Genomic DNA, 15,788 nt, shown 5'->3' with positions numbered 1-15,788 from the left:
GGTGATGTTGTGACACATGAGAGAAAGATTGCACCTGTTCTCATTCTGCAGAGAACAGTCCAAGGCGGTTGCTAAGAAACAGATCCATGACTGTATGTCTATGTGTGTGTGAAAGAGAAACACAAATGGTGTAAATGTGTGTGTGCGTGGAATTGGGAGGGGTGATTGTAGTAGTTATAGATATATTGTTTGGCTAACACAATGAAAAACAACAACTGTCATTGTTATATCAATTATAGCAACATCCACTATCTGACAGCAGTTACCTGGATTTTATAGGTCAGAACCTGTAAGGTACACAGGCTTGCAGCTATACGTGTATTATTGTAGGGTCTTTTAACATTACAATATAAAGCGCCCCAAGGCAGCAGTTGTTGTGATGTTGCACTATAGAACTAAAACTAAATTGAACTGAACACTATTCTTGCAATGATGTCCTCCAACAGGACAGTGCTGAATGAAAACAACAGGAGGATGAAGAAAAGTTGATCTGAACTGCAGACTCCACACATCGAGCATTTACAACCCACAGGACCTAAAGGATCCCCTGCCAACAACCCAGTGCTGCCCATGCCCTTATGGGTCATCCCTTAGGGGTGACCCATAGAGAACAGCAGGTGATTTTAATGTTATGGCTGACTCAATTTTTATATTAAAACTATATTATATTAATATTTTATATTAATGCTACACTTATTACACCTAATATTGTATATTGCATGTTTATTGACAAACACCATAACAAATCTGCAGCTCTGTGAGATGTTTGGGTATGAGTTTGGTGAGTATGTCAGTACTGACTGATGTTGAAATGCTCAGCTGATGACCCGGTGCAAAAAATGCTTTTGCCCTCTAAAGTTTCTGTTGTCATAAGAAACGTATGGTGAGTAAATGTTTGTATAACTCATTCATTTGGATTCTTGAGGTAGGAGCATGATGACAATGAAAGGGTCCAAACATAAGGAGTTGTAGCCAATCACTGTCTACAAGGATATCAACTAACATCCCAAGAGCAGCCCAACAATGTCTTTTTGGTCACAGACTTCTCATTTTTACTGTGTTTATGCTGTTGGGTCAGTCTGAGAAATCACAAGCTGTTTGGTTGAGGTTATTGAAATTATAGTCCTGCAACAGTCTTTTACTTGGTAATATTTATCAGATAATTAATGCCTCTGTACTGAAATAAGTAGTTTATTTTATTTTTTAAGCAATTTATTTATTGGTGGTACCTTAATACCGTTTTGTCCAAACTTGTGCTTCACATAACATAATGATGGCCAAAAGTTGAGACTGAGTCTTCAAAATGCAGAGATCAAAAGCAACAGGCAATGTGACTTTTACTTTGTCCATTTTTTCAATAGAGTCGATGATTAAACTCAGAGCTTAGTGAATTCTACTTTGAGTCACTGCTTTAGCTTAAGGTAAAAAGTGGTATTACACAAAATTATAGAAGCTTTGGACAAAAAGTCATGGCAGCTGTCAGTAGTTTTTGTCATTATAATCTTTTAAAATACTTTTTTTTAATCTGGGGAATTAACAATAACTAACTTTAAAGAGGGTTGTTAATGGGAGATCTTTTTATGCACAAAAAACTACACATCAACATAACTGGGCTGCAAAGACACAAGATGAGAGAAGGGTTCAAAAGATAAGACAAATCACTAACACAACCATGACACATTTTTGACACTCAGTAGATGGAGAGTGATGATAGAAGTGAATTATAAGTTCTATCACAACATGTGTAGATCTCCAAATACCTCAGTGGCTTTAAAGTATGTCCTTGATTATTCACCATCATCTGCAGGAGAAAAAGTACTGGACTCGATAGTGAAGTTATTGTATATAGCATTCAGAGAGATGAGGGCAATTCATGATGATGGAGCACAGGAAATAAGGTGCATCACTGGTGGATTTTGCCAAGTGTGATCAATGATGTACATCACATTGTGTATCCCAAACAATTAAGCAAACATTATTCCCCAACAACCTCAAGCCAAAGAAATGATATGCTTGCACTGTTCCCTTTAGTGTAATGAAAAAACCGATCAGCTGTATCTGAAAGTCTGTGCTTAACTTTACTATGTTATAAATATGCCTTTTGACCAATCAGCATAATCTGAATGTGCCCAAAGAGAGCCATGACAGGCATTACTCTGTGGACTTTTGCCTACTTTAGATCGGTAAGCATCATGAGATACTAAGGGTTATTATGCATGACAGAAAGACAGATGGAGCCAACCCACCATGCCTCCACCCATTTGATCAAGGCAGACGATATCTCAGACACTCAACTCGGCCATTACTCCCCCCACTGACTCTTAAGTAACTTTCACACACACACTCAAGCTCCCAAGACGAAAATGGCTAATGTCTGCTAAGCCTCATAGTAATGTGGAGCCACAGTGTGGCAGTAAATAGAAAATGTCTGTGACAGGCACAGCTGAAGGATTAGAGGATATGCCTCACTGCACTCTTGCTACCTGTGTAGCAAGAACCACTTTCTAGTCATGGTCCACTTGTGGCCCCAAGGTTGCACAGACAAGTAAAAGTAAAATGTTTAAAAAATCTTGAGCAGTAGTTTTTTTAGTCAACTTTTGAAGTTGACTAAAAGTCTCTGCTCTTGAACTCAAATATTACTGTGGCTAAAACATGTATCAGGATGAATTTCAATTATATTCTTTTGACTCTTCTTTTTTGTCTGTACCTAAAACCTATGATGAAAGCCTATAGAGAAACATCTCCCCAAAAACATGGGGCATCTTTCTTTGCCTTTAGACAATAATTCTGATGGCAAAAGAACCAAACGGGACAGGCGAAAAAAACAAAAAACAAAACATGGAACAGCTTCTCCAGGAAACCAACACAGACTAATCTGCATCAGAACATTAGTGGGGCTGAGGACTCTGATCAGTACACGTGCAGAACACAAACACACCAAGTAATGTAAATTATATACAGTGGGGCAAAAAAGTATTTAGTCAGCCACCGATTGTGCAAGTTCCCCCACTTAAAATGATGACAGAGGTCAGTAATTTGCACCAGAGGTACACTTCAACTGTGAGAGACAGAATGTGAAAAAAAAATCCATGAATTCACATGGTAGGATTTGTAAAGAATTTATTCGTAAATCAGGGTGGAAAATAAGTATTTGGTCACCTCAAACAAGGAAAATCTCTGGCTCTCACAGACCTGTAACGTCTTCTGTAAGACGCTTTTCTGTCCCCCACTCGTTACCTGTATGAATGGCACCTGTTTGAACTCATCATCTGTATAAAAGACACCTGTCCACAGCCTCAAACAGTCAGACTCCAAACTCCGCCATGGCCAAGACCAAAGAGCTCTCGAAGGACACCAGGAAAAGTATTGTAGACCTGCACCAGACTGGGAAGAGTGAATCTACAATAGGCAAGCAGCTTGGTGTGAAGAAATCAACTGTGGGAGCAATCATCAGAAAATGGAAGACATACAAGACCACTGATAATCTCCCACGATCTGGGGCTCCACGCAAGATCTCATCCCGTGGGGTCAAAATGATCATGAGAACGGTGAGCAAAGATCCCAGAACCACACGGGGGGACCTGGTGAATGACCTGCAGAGAGCTGGGACCAAAGTAACAAAGGTCACCATCAGTAACACACTACAACGGCAGGGAATCAAATCCCGCAGTGCCAGACGTGTTCCGCTGCTGAAGCCAGTGCATGTCCAGGCCCGTCTGAAGTTTGCCAGAGAGCACATGGATGATACAGCAGAGGATTGGGAGAATGTCATGTGGTCAGATGAAACCAAAGTAGAACTTTTTGGTATAAACTCAACTCGTCGTGTTTGGAGGACGAAGAATACTGAGTTGCATCCCAAGAACACCATACCTACTGTGAAGCATGGGGGTGGAAACATCATGCTATGGGGCTGTTTTTCTGCCAAGGGGACAGGACGACTGATCCGTGTTAAGGACAGAATGAATGGGGCCATGTATCGTGAGATTTTGAGCCAAAACCTCCTTCCATCAGTGAGAACTTTGAAGATGAAATGAGGCTGGGTCTTCCAACATGACAATGATCCAAAACACACCGCCCGGGCAACAAAGGAGTGGCTCCGTAAGAAGCATTTGAAAGTCCTGGAGTGGCCTAGCCAGTCTCCAGACCTCAACCCCATAGAGAATCTGTGGCGGGAGTTGAAAGTCCGTGTTGCTCGGCGACAGCCCCAAAACATCACTGCTCTCGAGAAGATCTGCATGGAGGAATGGGCCAAAATACCAGCTACTGTGTGTGCAAACCTGGTAAAGACCTATAGTAAACGTTTGACCTCTGTTATTGCCAACAAAGGTTATGTTACAAAGTATTGAGTTGTATTTTTGTTATTGACCAAATACTTATTTGCCACCCTGATTTACGAATAAATTCTTTACAAATCCTACCATGTGAATTCATGGATTTTTTTTTCACATTCTGTCTCTCACAGTTGAAGTGTACCTCTGGTGCAAATTACTGACCTCTGTCATCATTTTAAGTGGGGGAACTTGCACAATCGGTGGCTGACTAAATACTTTTTTGCCCCACTGTAACTTAAATGATAATATGTTTGTTATCATTTAAAACAAACAGGTTGGTCCAATGGAGAAAGCACAAGCTTCTAAAGCTTACAAAAACTTCACTGTACAAGTCTAGGTGTTAATACCAGGTTTTTTGACTTTTTCATTACTGTTTTATTACAAAGTGAATAACTAACAAGACAAAGTTGTAAATACAGTAGACACAAATGGAATATTGCTGTTGTCACTACTTATACATGCAAAATTTATGAATTGCTGAGAGGAAAATTGTTATGCTCCAAATATACTACACTAAGACCAGACTTTTTTATTGCAACCCAATCGTTTGTCAGTCATCAGATGGTGTTTTTCTTACAGGAATGAAGAAGGGAAATTTAAATGCTGGCAACCTGGAATAAGTGTTTGCATCTTTCCAACAATTTTAAGAAAGAGATGTTCCCCCACTTCTTCAAATACCTCCAGGTCAGACATTACATCACATTTGGCTAATTTGGAAAATTCTGGGCGATACAAATTGGACTGGTGTCTAAAATATCTTGTTCGGTCTAAAAATACAATTTCTTAAGTGTAAGAAAAGAACAATGCTTTACTACTTTTTCCATCTATTTGAGGCAATTCATTATACTAAATGCTATTAAACTAGTTGAATTTCGAGCACCAGCATATTAGACAAAACTAGAAAGCAAAAATTTCGGAAGAAATTTTAAGTGTGCCTATGCCTCTGCTAATCAGTGTAGTTTGCCATTCATACGGCTACAGAGAGCAAAACTCAGCAGAGCAGCCATTCTCCACCATGAACTATGGTAAAAACAAACACCGCTCGCGCCTCACAGATGACAGCTTACAGTTTTGTGTAAAGATGAGGTGACTTCGTACAGCCCCGATTTGCAGACGCTGTGCACAGAGGTTCATGAGCAGAAGTCCCATTGTACCACGGCAGACCCGACAATGTTTGCATGAACACGCTTTGAACCATTACGTTATGGACCACTTTTCACACAGCCGGCTGTAGCTTTTCAACTCACAGCCCAACACACGCCCAAAAAACAGCCGAGAGAGCACAGACTTTACGCCCGTGGGTCCACCTCCCCTGCAACGGCACTGCAGACCACGCCCCGCCATACACATCAAACATGTAAAATAAACATGTAAATAAATATTTGTGCACTTTCGGATTCACTTTTTGTTTTTTGTTATTTTTACACAGTGTTCTGAATGATTAACAATGGTCTACAGCCAATCTTGTGTATTGTTATACAAACTTAGGTTGTAAGATTCAGATAACTATTTAATAAAAGCTAAATATTTTATATGAGAGTAAGAAAGAAAAGTATATCTTTGTGTCCCCCTTTCCCTGTTAATACCCTACCTGGCCCCCTGGCAAAAGCTTTGCTAGATCCGCCCCTGCACAGTTACCAGCTGTCAGCTACACAAAAAAGGAGCTTGGTGTTTATTTGTCTCTCAGAAACAGTTCATAACTTCCCTTCAACTCATTCATGTCACCTAAAAGGTAAACCTGTTTCTCCATCACCAGTTCAGCTCTGATGATTCAGTGAGGACATCTCCTGGTTTAGACCAGCCGTTTTTACAGCTGTAGCTCCAGCAAACATCAGCTGATACTAGAAATTAAAATCAAATGAATTCTAACAACAGCTGATCAAGCTTAAACATGCTGCTGTTGTTTAGCGCGATAAATAAACAAGAGAGAAAAGCCGATCATTGATCAGTTTCATGACTGAAGTTTCAACAGGCGAGAGAATGACAGGGGAGGCTGTCATAAAGTTCAACGTCAGTAACTTAGCGCACACACAGCTGTATAGAAACTCTGTTGTGCTAGCTAGCACGCAGTACTAGTTATTGTAAGGGATTGTAAAAAGTCAGCACAACGAAAATAAACTACACCTAAACTCGGTTTATATCTGACCCAAATAGAGTGCAGTTCATAACTTCTTACCTGAAATTCAGACAGGCAGCCGCCTGCTTCTCCTGCCTTCGGTTTCCCTGATCCACGATTGAGCTCCACGTTAGCCACCACCGGTCGATCGGCGGCTGCCTCGCCGCCTCGTATGTCTCTTTCCCCGCATGTCCTTTCTGTCACACACCGGTGCATAGCTGCCCTCTGTTCTAGCTCCGCGTTAGCCACCACCAAACAACTCAGTTATTTTTTCCACATCGACCAGCATCATCGGCCCATATAAACGAAAAATAAGTCCAGCTAAGACAAAGATTGTTTGCGAGCAATCGAGGGGTGAAAGGAGTTAGAGACGCCTCACTGAAAGCCAAGCCCGGGTGCTTTTTAGAAGGGTCGCTAGCCGCGCTAGGTAGCTAGCCGGCTAGCAGCAACACGTAAGAGAACTGTTGCTAATATGGGATGTCTTGATAAAACGAGCAGATATTTGAAGTTTACACACCGACATTCTCGCCTGAAAATATCTTAAAAGTTTATTTTGTGACCTAGAAACACGAATAAGAGGAATATAAAACAAAGCAGTGGCCGCCATTGTTTGACTCTGTAGAGGCGTGCTATGAATTGTGGGATATGGAGTTTTCCACCAAGCATACACCCTTGCGGTTACCGTAACTATTCAATGGTTCGCGCAACCTTAAAAATTCCAATGGTTCCTGAAAGCAGCGACGCTGTGCGTGCCGTTGATATTGTCGTCATTACGGTAATCCAAATACGGGTAGACAGGCCGTACCACTCCCGACATACCACTAGAGAGAGCCAACACACCACAAATGAAGTTTGAAATCTGTTTCTATGGGGCCAAAAGTTGAATCTTTCTCATAGGCCTAGAAATGGGCCAAAATTTGCACTAAAATCTAAATATTTAAAAAACTATATAAGTCATAAACACCAAAAGTCATAGCATACTAGTCCAGACCCAGCCGCACAAAATGATATAACATATGTGAACCTTGTCTCAATACTGTGGGGCGAGTTACGTGTCGAAATTTAGGTGGAAGATGAAGAATAATAATACGAATAATAAATCCGAGGAATAGTAATAAGTGTGCCTTTTGGCATAGGCACACTTAATAATAAATCCAATGAATAGTCAGAGCTGTCCTTAGGTCACAATAGCAACCCAGGCATTATCATAATAGCAAACATTCTACCAACTTGTGTGTAACTCCAGGTCACTTTCAGCTAATACAGAACTAAACCTCTGTATAGAAAACACTTGAGAATATTATTCCAGCTAGGACTATTACCATTAAGGCAAAATTGGAAGCAGAGATGAGTAATTGGTTAACAGAGGACATCCGGGACACACCATGCCTTGAAAAAGTTGTTTTACCTCTTGAACCTTCCTATATTTTGCCTTGTTACAACCTTTAAAAAAACTTTAATATTTATTTAATATGTTTTACTGGGATTTTATGTGATCCAGCAGCACAAATGGGTGCATAATTGTGAAGTGGAAAGAAAATGACACATAGTGTGCAAATATGTTTTTACAAATCAAAATCTGAAAAGTGTGGGATTAATTTGTATTTACTCTGATACCCCTAATTAAAATCCAGGGTAACCAACAACTTTCAAAAGTCGCCTAATTAGCACATTGTACACTTCAATTTCATATAAATACAACTGTTCTGTGAAGGCCTCAGTAATTTGTTAAAGAACATCACTGAGCAAACAGCATCATGAAGACCAAGGAACACACCAGACAGGTCAGGGATAAAGTTGTGGAGAAGTTTAAAGCAGGGTTAGTTTCTAGAAACATATCCCAAGTTTTGAACATCGCATGGATCATTGTTCAGTCCATTATCTAAAAATAGAAAGAGTATGGCACAACTGCAAACTTACCAAGACTAAACTGACATGTAGACGTGGTGTTATGATCCGAGTGAGTGTCCGGTGTTTTTCCATTCTGTCTCTGCCTTGAGGCATCCACCCCTTGCGGCAGAGGGGTGGATGCCTCAAGGGAAACCAAAGGCAGGTTCCGCACCTGCACCAGTTCACCTGTTCCCCAGCAATCAGCAGGACAATACTTAAGACCAGTGTCTTCATTAGTTCTTCGTCAGTTGGTCAGCTACCCTATTGTGGTAACCAGGCCTCACAAAACGTCTTGTCTTTGTGTCCATGGTAGCTACTTACCTTGTTCTCTTCTCGCCTCAGGCAGTCACGTCTAGTCTCCATGCAACTTACCTGCAACTCTTCTCTCTCTGGACGCTGGTCCCTGTGACAAAGATGCTCACCCTTTCCAGTAACTCGTTTCTCTGGACAAAAATACTCACTCTCCTCGTCTGCCTGTTCTCCTGCCTAACGACTCTTCTGGATCCCTGGTTGGGACCAGCTCATCCACTCACTCACTCACTCACTCACTCACTCGGTAACTGCCTCCTTCCCAAGCCTCTCGCCTTCTTCCTTGAATAAACAGTAATCAGTAACCAGTATCACTCCTCTCCTGTAACAACCCACTAAGATTGTTAATCAACCTCTCTCTCTGGTTCTGTGCCTTCCTCCTCCTCCTCCCTACCATGTGCTCAGAGCCAACTATTGCAATTCCTTGTGTTTGCCACAAACTCATATTTTGCCTGTGTTATCCTGGTGTGCTTTAATAAACTATTGAAAATCCTATCTTTCACTCCGTGTTGTCTGTATTTGGGTCCACTACCAAGAACCAGCCTTGCGGCCCTGACAGGTGGAGGCAAAGGAAGCTAGTTAGAGTTGGTAGGAAGATGGATGGAATACATGAGCTACCTGGAAGAAAATCTGTTAGGGGCCGCAGAAGAGTTCACACTCTGGCCCTAAACAACCAACACTACAATAGAATGGTTTAGATATATTTGAATGGCCCAGTCAAAGTCCAAAGCTAAATCCTTTTGAGAATCTGTGACAATGCTTGATACGTGCTCTTCAGACATTTTCCATCCAATCAGTCTGAAATTGAACTATTTGAGTTACAACCTGTTGATGTGCAAAGCTGGTAGAGATATACAAAAGACTTGGAGCTTGTGGATCTATGAAGTATTGACTCGGAGGGGGAGGGGGAACAACTGCACTTTATACTTTTTAGATTTTCATATGTAAAAAATGTAGAACACCATATATCATTTTCCTTCTACTTCCTTCTGTTTTGTGCAGTAATCGTCAGGTGCCTTCCTTTAAGCTCTTAAGTGTGGAGGCTGTTCTCATTTATATAATTGTAGTGCTGAACAATATCCCTTGGAGAGCTTTCAAATACCCTGTGTGTACTGTTATTCCGAAAGTGCATGCTGTTCTCCTGAACATGTCCTCTGTGTTGTAAATAACAACCAAAAGTGTTGTCGGGGAAAAAAGTGAAAAGATTTCCGAAGGCAGGCATTCCTCCAAACAGCTGGTTAAAAGCATTTGGTTAATAGCAGCTACACATCCGCAGGTGATATATATGGCCAGTGTGACTTTAACTGTCACATATATCGCCATAAATTGTCCCTTCAGCCTGTATTATATAATCTATAGCGGCTTTCCCGGGAAGTCAGGCAATTATACGTTTGTGTCACAGGTGGTAAAGGGGAGGACCCAGATACAGACTCTCAGGCAAGTGAAGGTGAACAAAAAATGAGCCGCTTATTAAAGCTGATGAGTAAAATACAAAATAAAGGCAAAAAAAAAAAAACAGAAATAAAGGGGGAGGAGAAATGCAAGAGGGAACTAACTAAGACAAGAGACTAAGTACTAGAAACATGCATAAGAAAACTGGGAAATACTAAACAATGAGGAACAAGAGCAAAACACAAAAATGAATCAAGAACTCAGAAACATTGAATACTAGGAAAAACCCCACCAATCATGACAGATATATGAGAAAGATAAACCATCATCATTTTTCAATTTTAGAGCAACTTCTTTTTACTTTTACATATTTAGTACATGTCGGTTTTTTGGTTGGTAAACACAATTGTTGCTGTTACGATTATGCATGTTATTCTTGCTACTGATTATTATGGCAAAAACATTTATTGAAATGGAATAGAAATATTCGAGATGTATTGTTCTACATCATTTATCACATGGATTGTAGATGAATGAAAAACAAGACTGTGCATTTTTCATTTGCAGCACAAATTGAGCAGCACAAATTGTTAAGAAGGACCACCACAGGCTATCCACTTTCAGCAACTTGAAAGAATGATAATAACATACATAGACTTTGACCTATTGGGGGAAATGAAAAACTTCTAGAGCTTTAATATTATATGAAACACATCACATAATAAAAAGTCAGATGGCACATTTGGCCAGTCAGGAGATGGTGACCTCCCCAACCTCTCACCCTGGAGAACTTAGTTGGCAAGTATGCGCACAATTCTTTAACCTCTTAGGGGTCTCTCCTTTCGAGGCATCCTTGGGTTGTCAGCCTCCGTTGTTCCTGTCGGCTAAGGGTGATCAATCAGTTCCCTTCATGTCGTCGATTGTGGAAGGCAGCATGGGTGGCGCTGCTCCACACTAAAGATTCTAGCAGATATCTCAGGCACTAACACAGCTGATGTCCAAAAAATACAATAAACAAAATAGCAAATATTTAATCCCATATTTATGTGCTGAAACTAAATTATGGCATTTGGCACGTTACGTCCAAATTTGTTTCATTCTCTCTTTTTTACTGATTTTTTTCCTTGCTCAGGTCTGAAACAGTCTGAATTACTCTTAATGAGATATTTTTCACAAAGTTACATGTGCAGTATTCTGTACCGCTTACTTCCTTTGACAAAAATAATAGGAAGCATTATATTGTAGACATAGATATTGTCTAATGCTTCTGTGTTTGTATCCACTTTCCTGCAGGTGACGATGCAGTAGCACAACTGAACCAGGACTGTGAACCAGCATTTAAAAAGCACCAATGACTCGAAGGTAAAGCTGCCCTCAGATCAGACATCAGCACCACCCAGTGACAACAGACAAATCATTTATTGTCCCCTCTTAATGCTGAATAAACTTAATATTAGAGTAATTTGAAGTAACTCCAGAATTAACTGATGAAAAAAGTACAAGGGCTCATATGACACATATCAGTGAAAATTGCAGCTGTTTTACTGACAAAAGTAACTGGTGTAACTCGTATCAGTATATATGAGCATAAACAGTAACTGTTTGGTGTTACACTGAGTGTAGTCAGCTGCATGAGGAGGAAATTATATTTTCTCTATCAGCATTAAATAAAACCTGATGTAATTTCAAAGCTCTTCATTTGTATGTTGAAATAAAAACATTATTCTGGAATTATTTCACACTGTGCTAATAGTGTGTTATTTGCCATTAGTTAGTTCAGAGTCATTAATACCAGAGCAACCAGAGAGGATCATCTATATTTTAAATATATAACTTTCTACAGGACTGAATATAACATCATCATGTAAAAGTCCAGAGCCTCTGCTTTGTGTGATGTCAGAAGTACTTAGTACTCGCACAAAGCTCACTATCACACTGTTCATGCAGTGCCGGGGCTTGTCCATCTTCTGGGACGGGTCTCTCAGGGAGTTACTGGTGAAGATTGCGAGTCTTGATCCCTGTGATGAGTAGTGATGTGCGATACCACTGATTTCCTTTCCGATCAGATACCAAGTAAAATTCAGGGTGGTATCGACGATACTGATCCGATACCGATACTTTGTACAAAAACTTATTTTATTTATTGTATCTCAAATTATAATGATTACAGGACATCAGATTACTTGTTCTTATCTCTTAATAATGCAGAGTTCATCATATAGAAATAAAAAAACTGAAGTTGTGCGCTATTTGAACATGTTGCCTGGCTGCAGCACTAAAGGACTCTGTGGGCAATGTTCCCTCTAAGCTGCGCACGTGCGCAATTGCGCACTGCTGGCGCGGTCTCTGCGCACAGAAAATCTGCGTTGTGCACACAAAAAAAATCGAACCTGAATTGAAATTAAAATAAATACGTTAACAATTCTGTTTTGCAGTGTTAGTCAGTAAGTGACTGGCTGCTCCTGTATGGGATTAGAACGATGCCACCTTATCACATAGTCCAGCCAATCACGCGATTCACATTCATGTATATGCGCAGCTAATCCACGTCGTTGACAGGCTATGACAGCGTCCTTATGTGCCGACACCGGTGTTTTAGCTAGCAAAGCGGCGTGGCTGATGTGGAATGAAGCCACGTTAATGACAACGTGTACAACCATTGAAGTTGGTTTGGTTTTCTTCCTGAATACTATCGTTGTTTATATTTACTGCGGGAAGAAACGGTAAAAACGGCGTTTTATAAGGAAAATGCTCGAAAGCACTCTCCACCTGTGAGCAAAGATGAAACCAAAACACTCCCCACCCTTTCCTATTGGTCGAAAAAAGTACCATGTGGACCAATCAAAACAGGGAATTTAGTTGTTATGTAACGGGACGAAGTTTTAGAAGTGACGGTGGTGTTTTGAGATGTAAGCGATTTGCCACGTTTAGCGCAAATTTTGTGTAGTTAGTGTGTAGTGTAGGAAGTCCCAGGCTTTTCTAACCCTCTGTCAGCCAAGTGGAAGCTAAATTGGCTAGTCTTCTAGCCTCAATTCATATGTAAATTAGGTTGTTACCTGAGAAGTGGGGGAGTGGGGGTATGTGAATGATTGCTGATTTCTAACTGCCAACTGCCTCTTTGTTTGTGTGTGGGGGTGGGGAGCTGCTAAAAGCTGTGAACTTCCTTTTGTGTTGAGGTGGATGCAATTGTCATCTTGTGGGGGTTTACTAGGGTTCCATCACTACATGACTGCTGGTCAGCAAACCTGGGAAACCCACAGTATAACCCTAACCCTGCAGTATATTGCAAGTAAACCTGACAAGTTTGGGATCAAGTTTTGGGTGGCTTGCGACCTAAAATCCAAGTACATTTGCAATGTCTTCCCATATCTTGGCAAGGACCCCAATCGTCCCAGTGGGGAGAGACTGTCTGAAAATGTAGTGATGAGGCTGATGGAACCATTCCTAGACAAGGGCAGAAATGTTACCACGGACGTCCTGGTGGAGCTTGCAAGAGAGTTGGCTCACTCTCATGTAGCTGGGAAAAAGGCAAGAAAAGAACAGTTGCTTCGGACACAACCCTCCACACCTAGCCCTGGAAAAAGAGCCATGTATCAGGTCAAACACAAATGCAAGAACAATCATGCCACTGTGCGATGTGTTCACTGCTACAGATACTGTTACGGATTCAAATATTGAGGATGGATACAAGAGGAAAAACCAAAATAACAACTCTGGTCCGGCCGGGTTGAGTCAAACGATGATTTTAATGATCACACGAGTGGGAGATGGACACTGTACGCAGACAGCATCATATCTCAAAATGGTGGAGCATTGATCAAACTCTTATAGCCTCTAGTGGCCCCCACCTAATCATAAAAGCCTAAACATTCACATTCTTTCTCTCACACGGCGCCTAAGCTACGACCTTGGCTCCCTGTTTATCTGCTCCTGCTGAGATGGGGCAGAAAACCTCTCCAGTATGTTCTGTTCTCTTCTAATCAGACAAATAAGGCGATGACTTTCTGCGAACAGTATTTCTTATAACTCAGCAATATAATGCATCATAAAACAATATCATTCATTCACAATAAATCAGCAGTCTAATGTAATGCAAATCAGTTTAACAAATGCAAGAGTTATCACCTTCTTCTAATTCAGGAGAATAATGCAAACTAAAACTACATAATAATTCACAATCTTTAATTAGGGGTCTAACATGGCATACAATAATATTATAATCCCACAATACACATGTGGTAAATGCAGACTACAGATACCATGGCAGTGCCAGGATTGTGAGTGATTGCTGAAAATGTTGAAATGTACTCACTCACTTTTTATTATTATTTGTAAATATGTGTACAAATGGTTGGTTTTTCTTGTACTGTTATTATCAATAAATCTCAGCAACAAAGGAAATACACCCATGTGTGTTGATTTCTCACTGAAACACAAGTTTCCTTGTGGCTCAGGAAACTAACCACTCCAAGTTGGTGACTTTTGGAGATTTATTTTCCTGGATGATTGAGAATGCATCAAGACGAACACAAAAGGAAGTTCACAGCTTTTAGCAGCCCCCCCCCCCCCATTCACACACCCCCACTCCCCTCCAGAATTCTCAGTTAACAACCTAATTTACATATGAATTGATGACTAGCCAATTTAGCTTCCACTTGGCTGAAGCTAAAGCCTAGCTAAAAGCCTACCAGCCATTTGGCTGGGAGGCGGGTTTTAAAGGTAGAAAAGCCAAATGGCTGCTCTCTGGGACTCTAAGTCAATAGTTTTGTTGTGTGTGTCAGAACAATGAGGTGACTGCTGAATGTTACAGGTGTTACAGGTGTGATACATCTCCTGTTGTCAGGCCTGCAGGTATCAGGCTTGTGATATTCTCCTTTATCTCATAGTGGACAGAAATTATTTTTTGGAGTGACACAAATAATTTGTGTGGCATCAGATTTGATGCAGAACAGCTGATTGCTTTGTAAATAGTTTGAAATGTTTGTTTAAAAAAACGTCTTGGCTGCATTTTTAGGTAAACAGCTGCAAAAAACGTTGTTGTTTGCATAACTCGGTTACTTTTTTTTGAAGAAGTAACTATATAATTAATTGCCCAACATTGGTCATTATTTACTGTATTTTGCATCCAGAGTTACAGGACTCTCTCCCAGACCACAGACTCATAATCATAATACAAGTCAGAGCTTTATAATAAATAAATAAATAAATAAAAATAATTTTGTTTCCAATAGTGTTAACATACTACACAGGTCATCAACAAGATTACATTCACTACATTCATTTATGTTATTTCTACAATACAGTAGTTTTATTTTCCAAATAACCTCACATCCCTCAGCATTTGAAAAAAATGGAAAAAGAAAAAAGATCCAGCAGCTCCTGAATTTTGGATGTTTCTTTTTAACCTTAACCTTGTGCTATTGAAATATGTTTTTTTTTTCCTTTTTAAAGAATGGTTGTGCCAATTCCTGGCATTTAAGGGACAACTAATGTAATCATTCTAACTGGCACACTGGCAAATGTCTATTTATACATTGTTTCCTGTCTTATCCTTCTTTATCTATTCCCCAATGCTAAGGTTTTCCATGTGCCTGTATTTCCACATTTAGTTATGGTTCTCACTTCCTGTTTTATTTTGGTAGTGACTTATATATAGTTTTCCCCTTGATTATTTGCCCCTGTGTGTTTTCCCCTGCGGTGCTGACTTCCCCTAATTAATCCTCTGAGTCCATATATACAGGGAGTGCAGA

The sequence above is a fragment of the Simochromis diagramma genome, unplaced genomic scaffold, assembly GCF_900408965.1.
Source record: "Simochromis diagramma unplaced genomic scaffold, fSimDia1.1 OVJJ01000433.1, whole genome shotgun sequence".
Classification (NCBI taxonomy): domain Eukaryota; kingdom Metazoa; phylum Chordata; class Actinopteri; order Cichliformes; family Cichlidae; genus Simochromis; species Simochromis diagramma.
The sequence above is the reverse complement of the archived record's forward strand: the minus strand, read 5'-3'. Positions refer to the sequence as shown.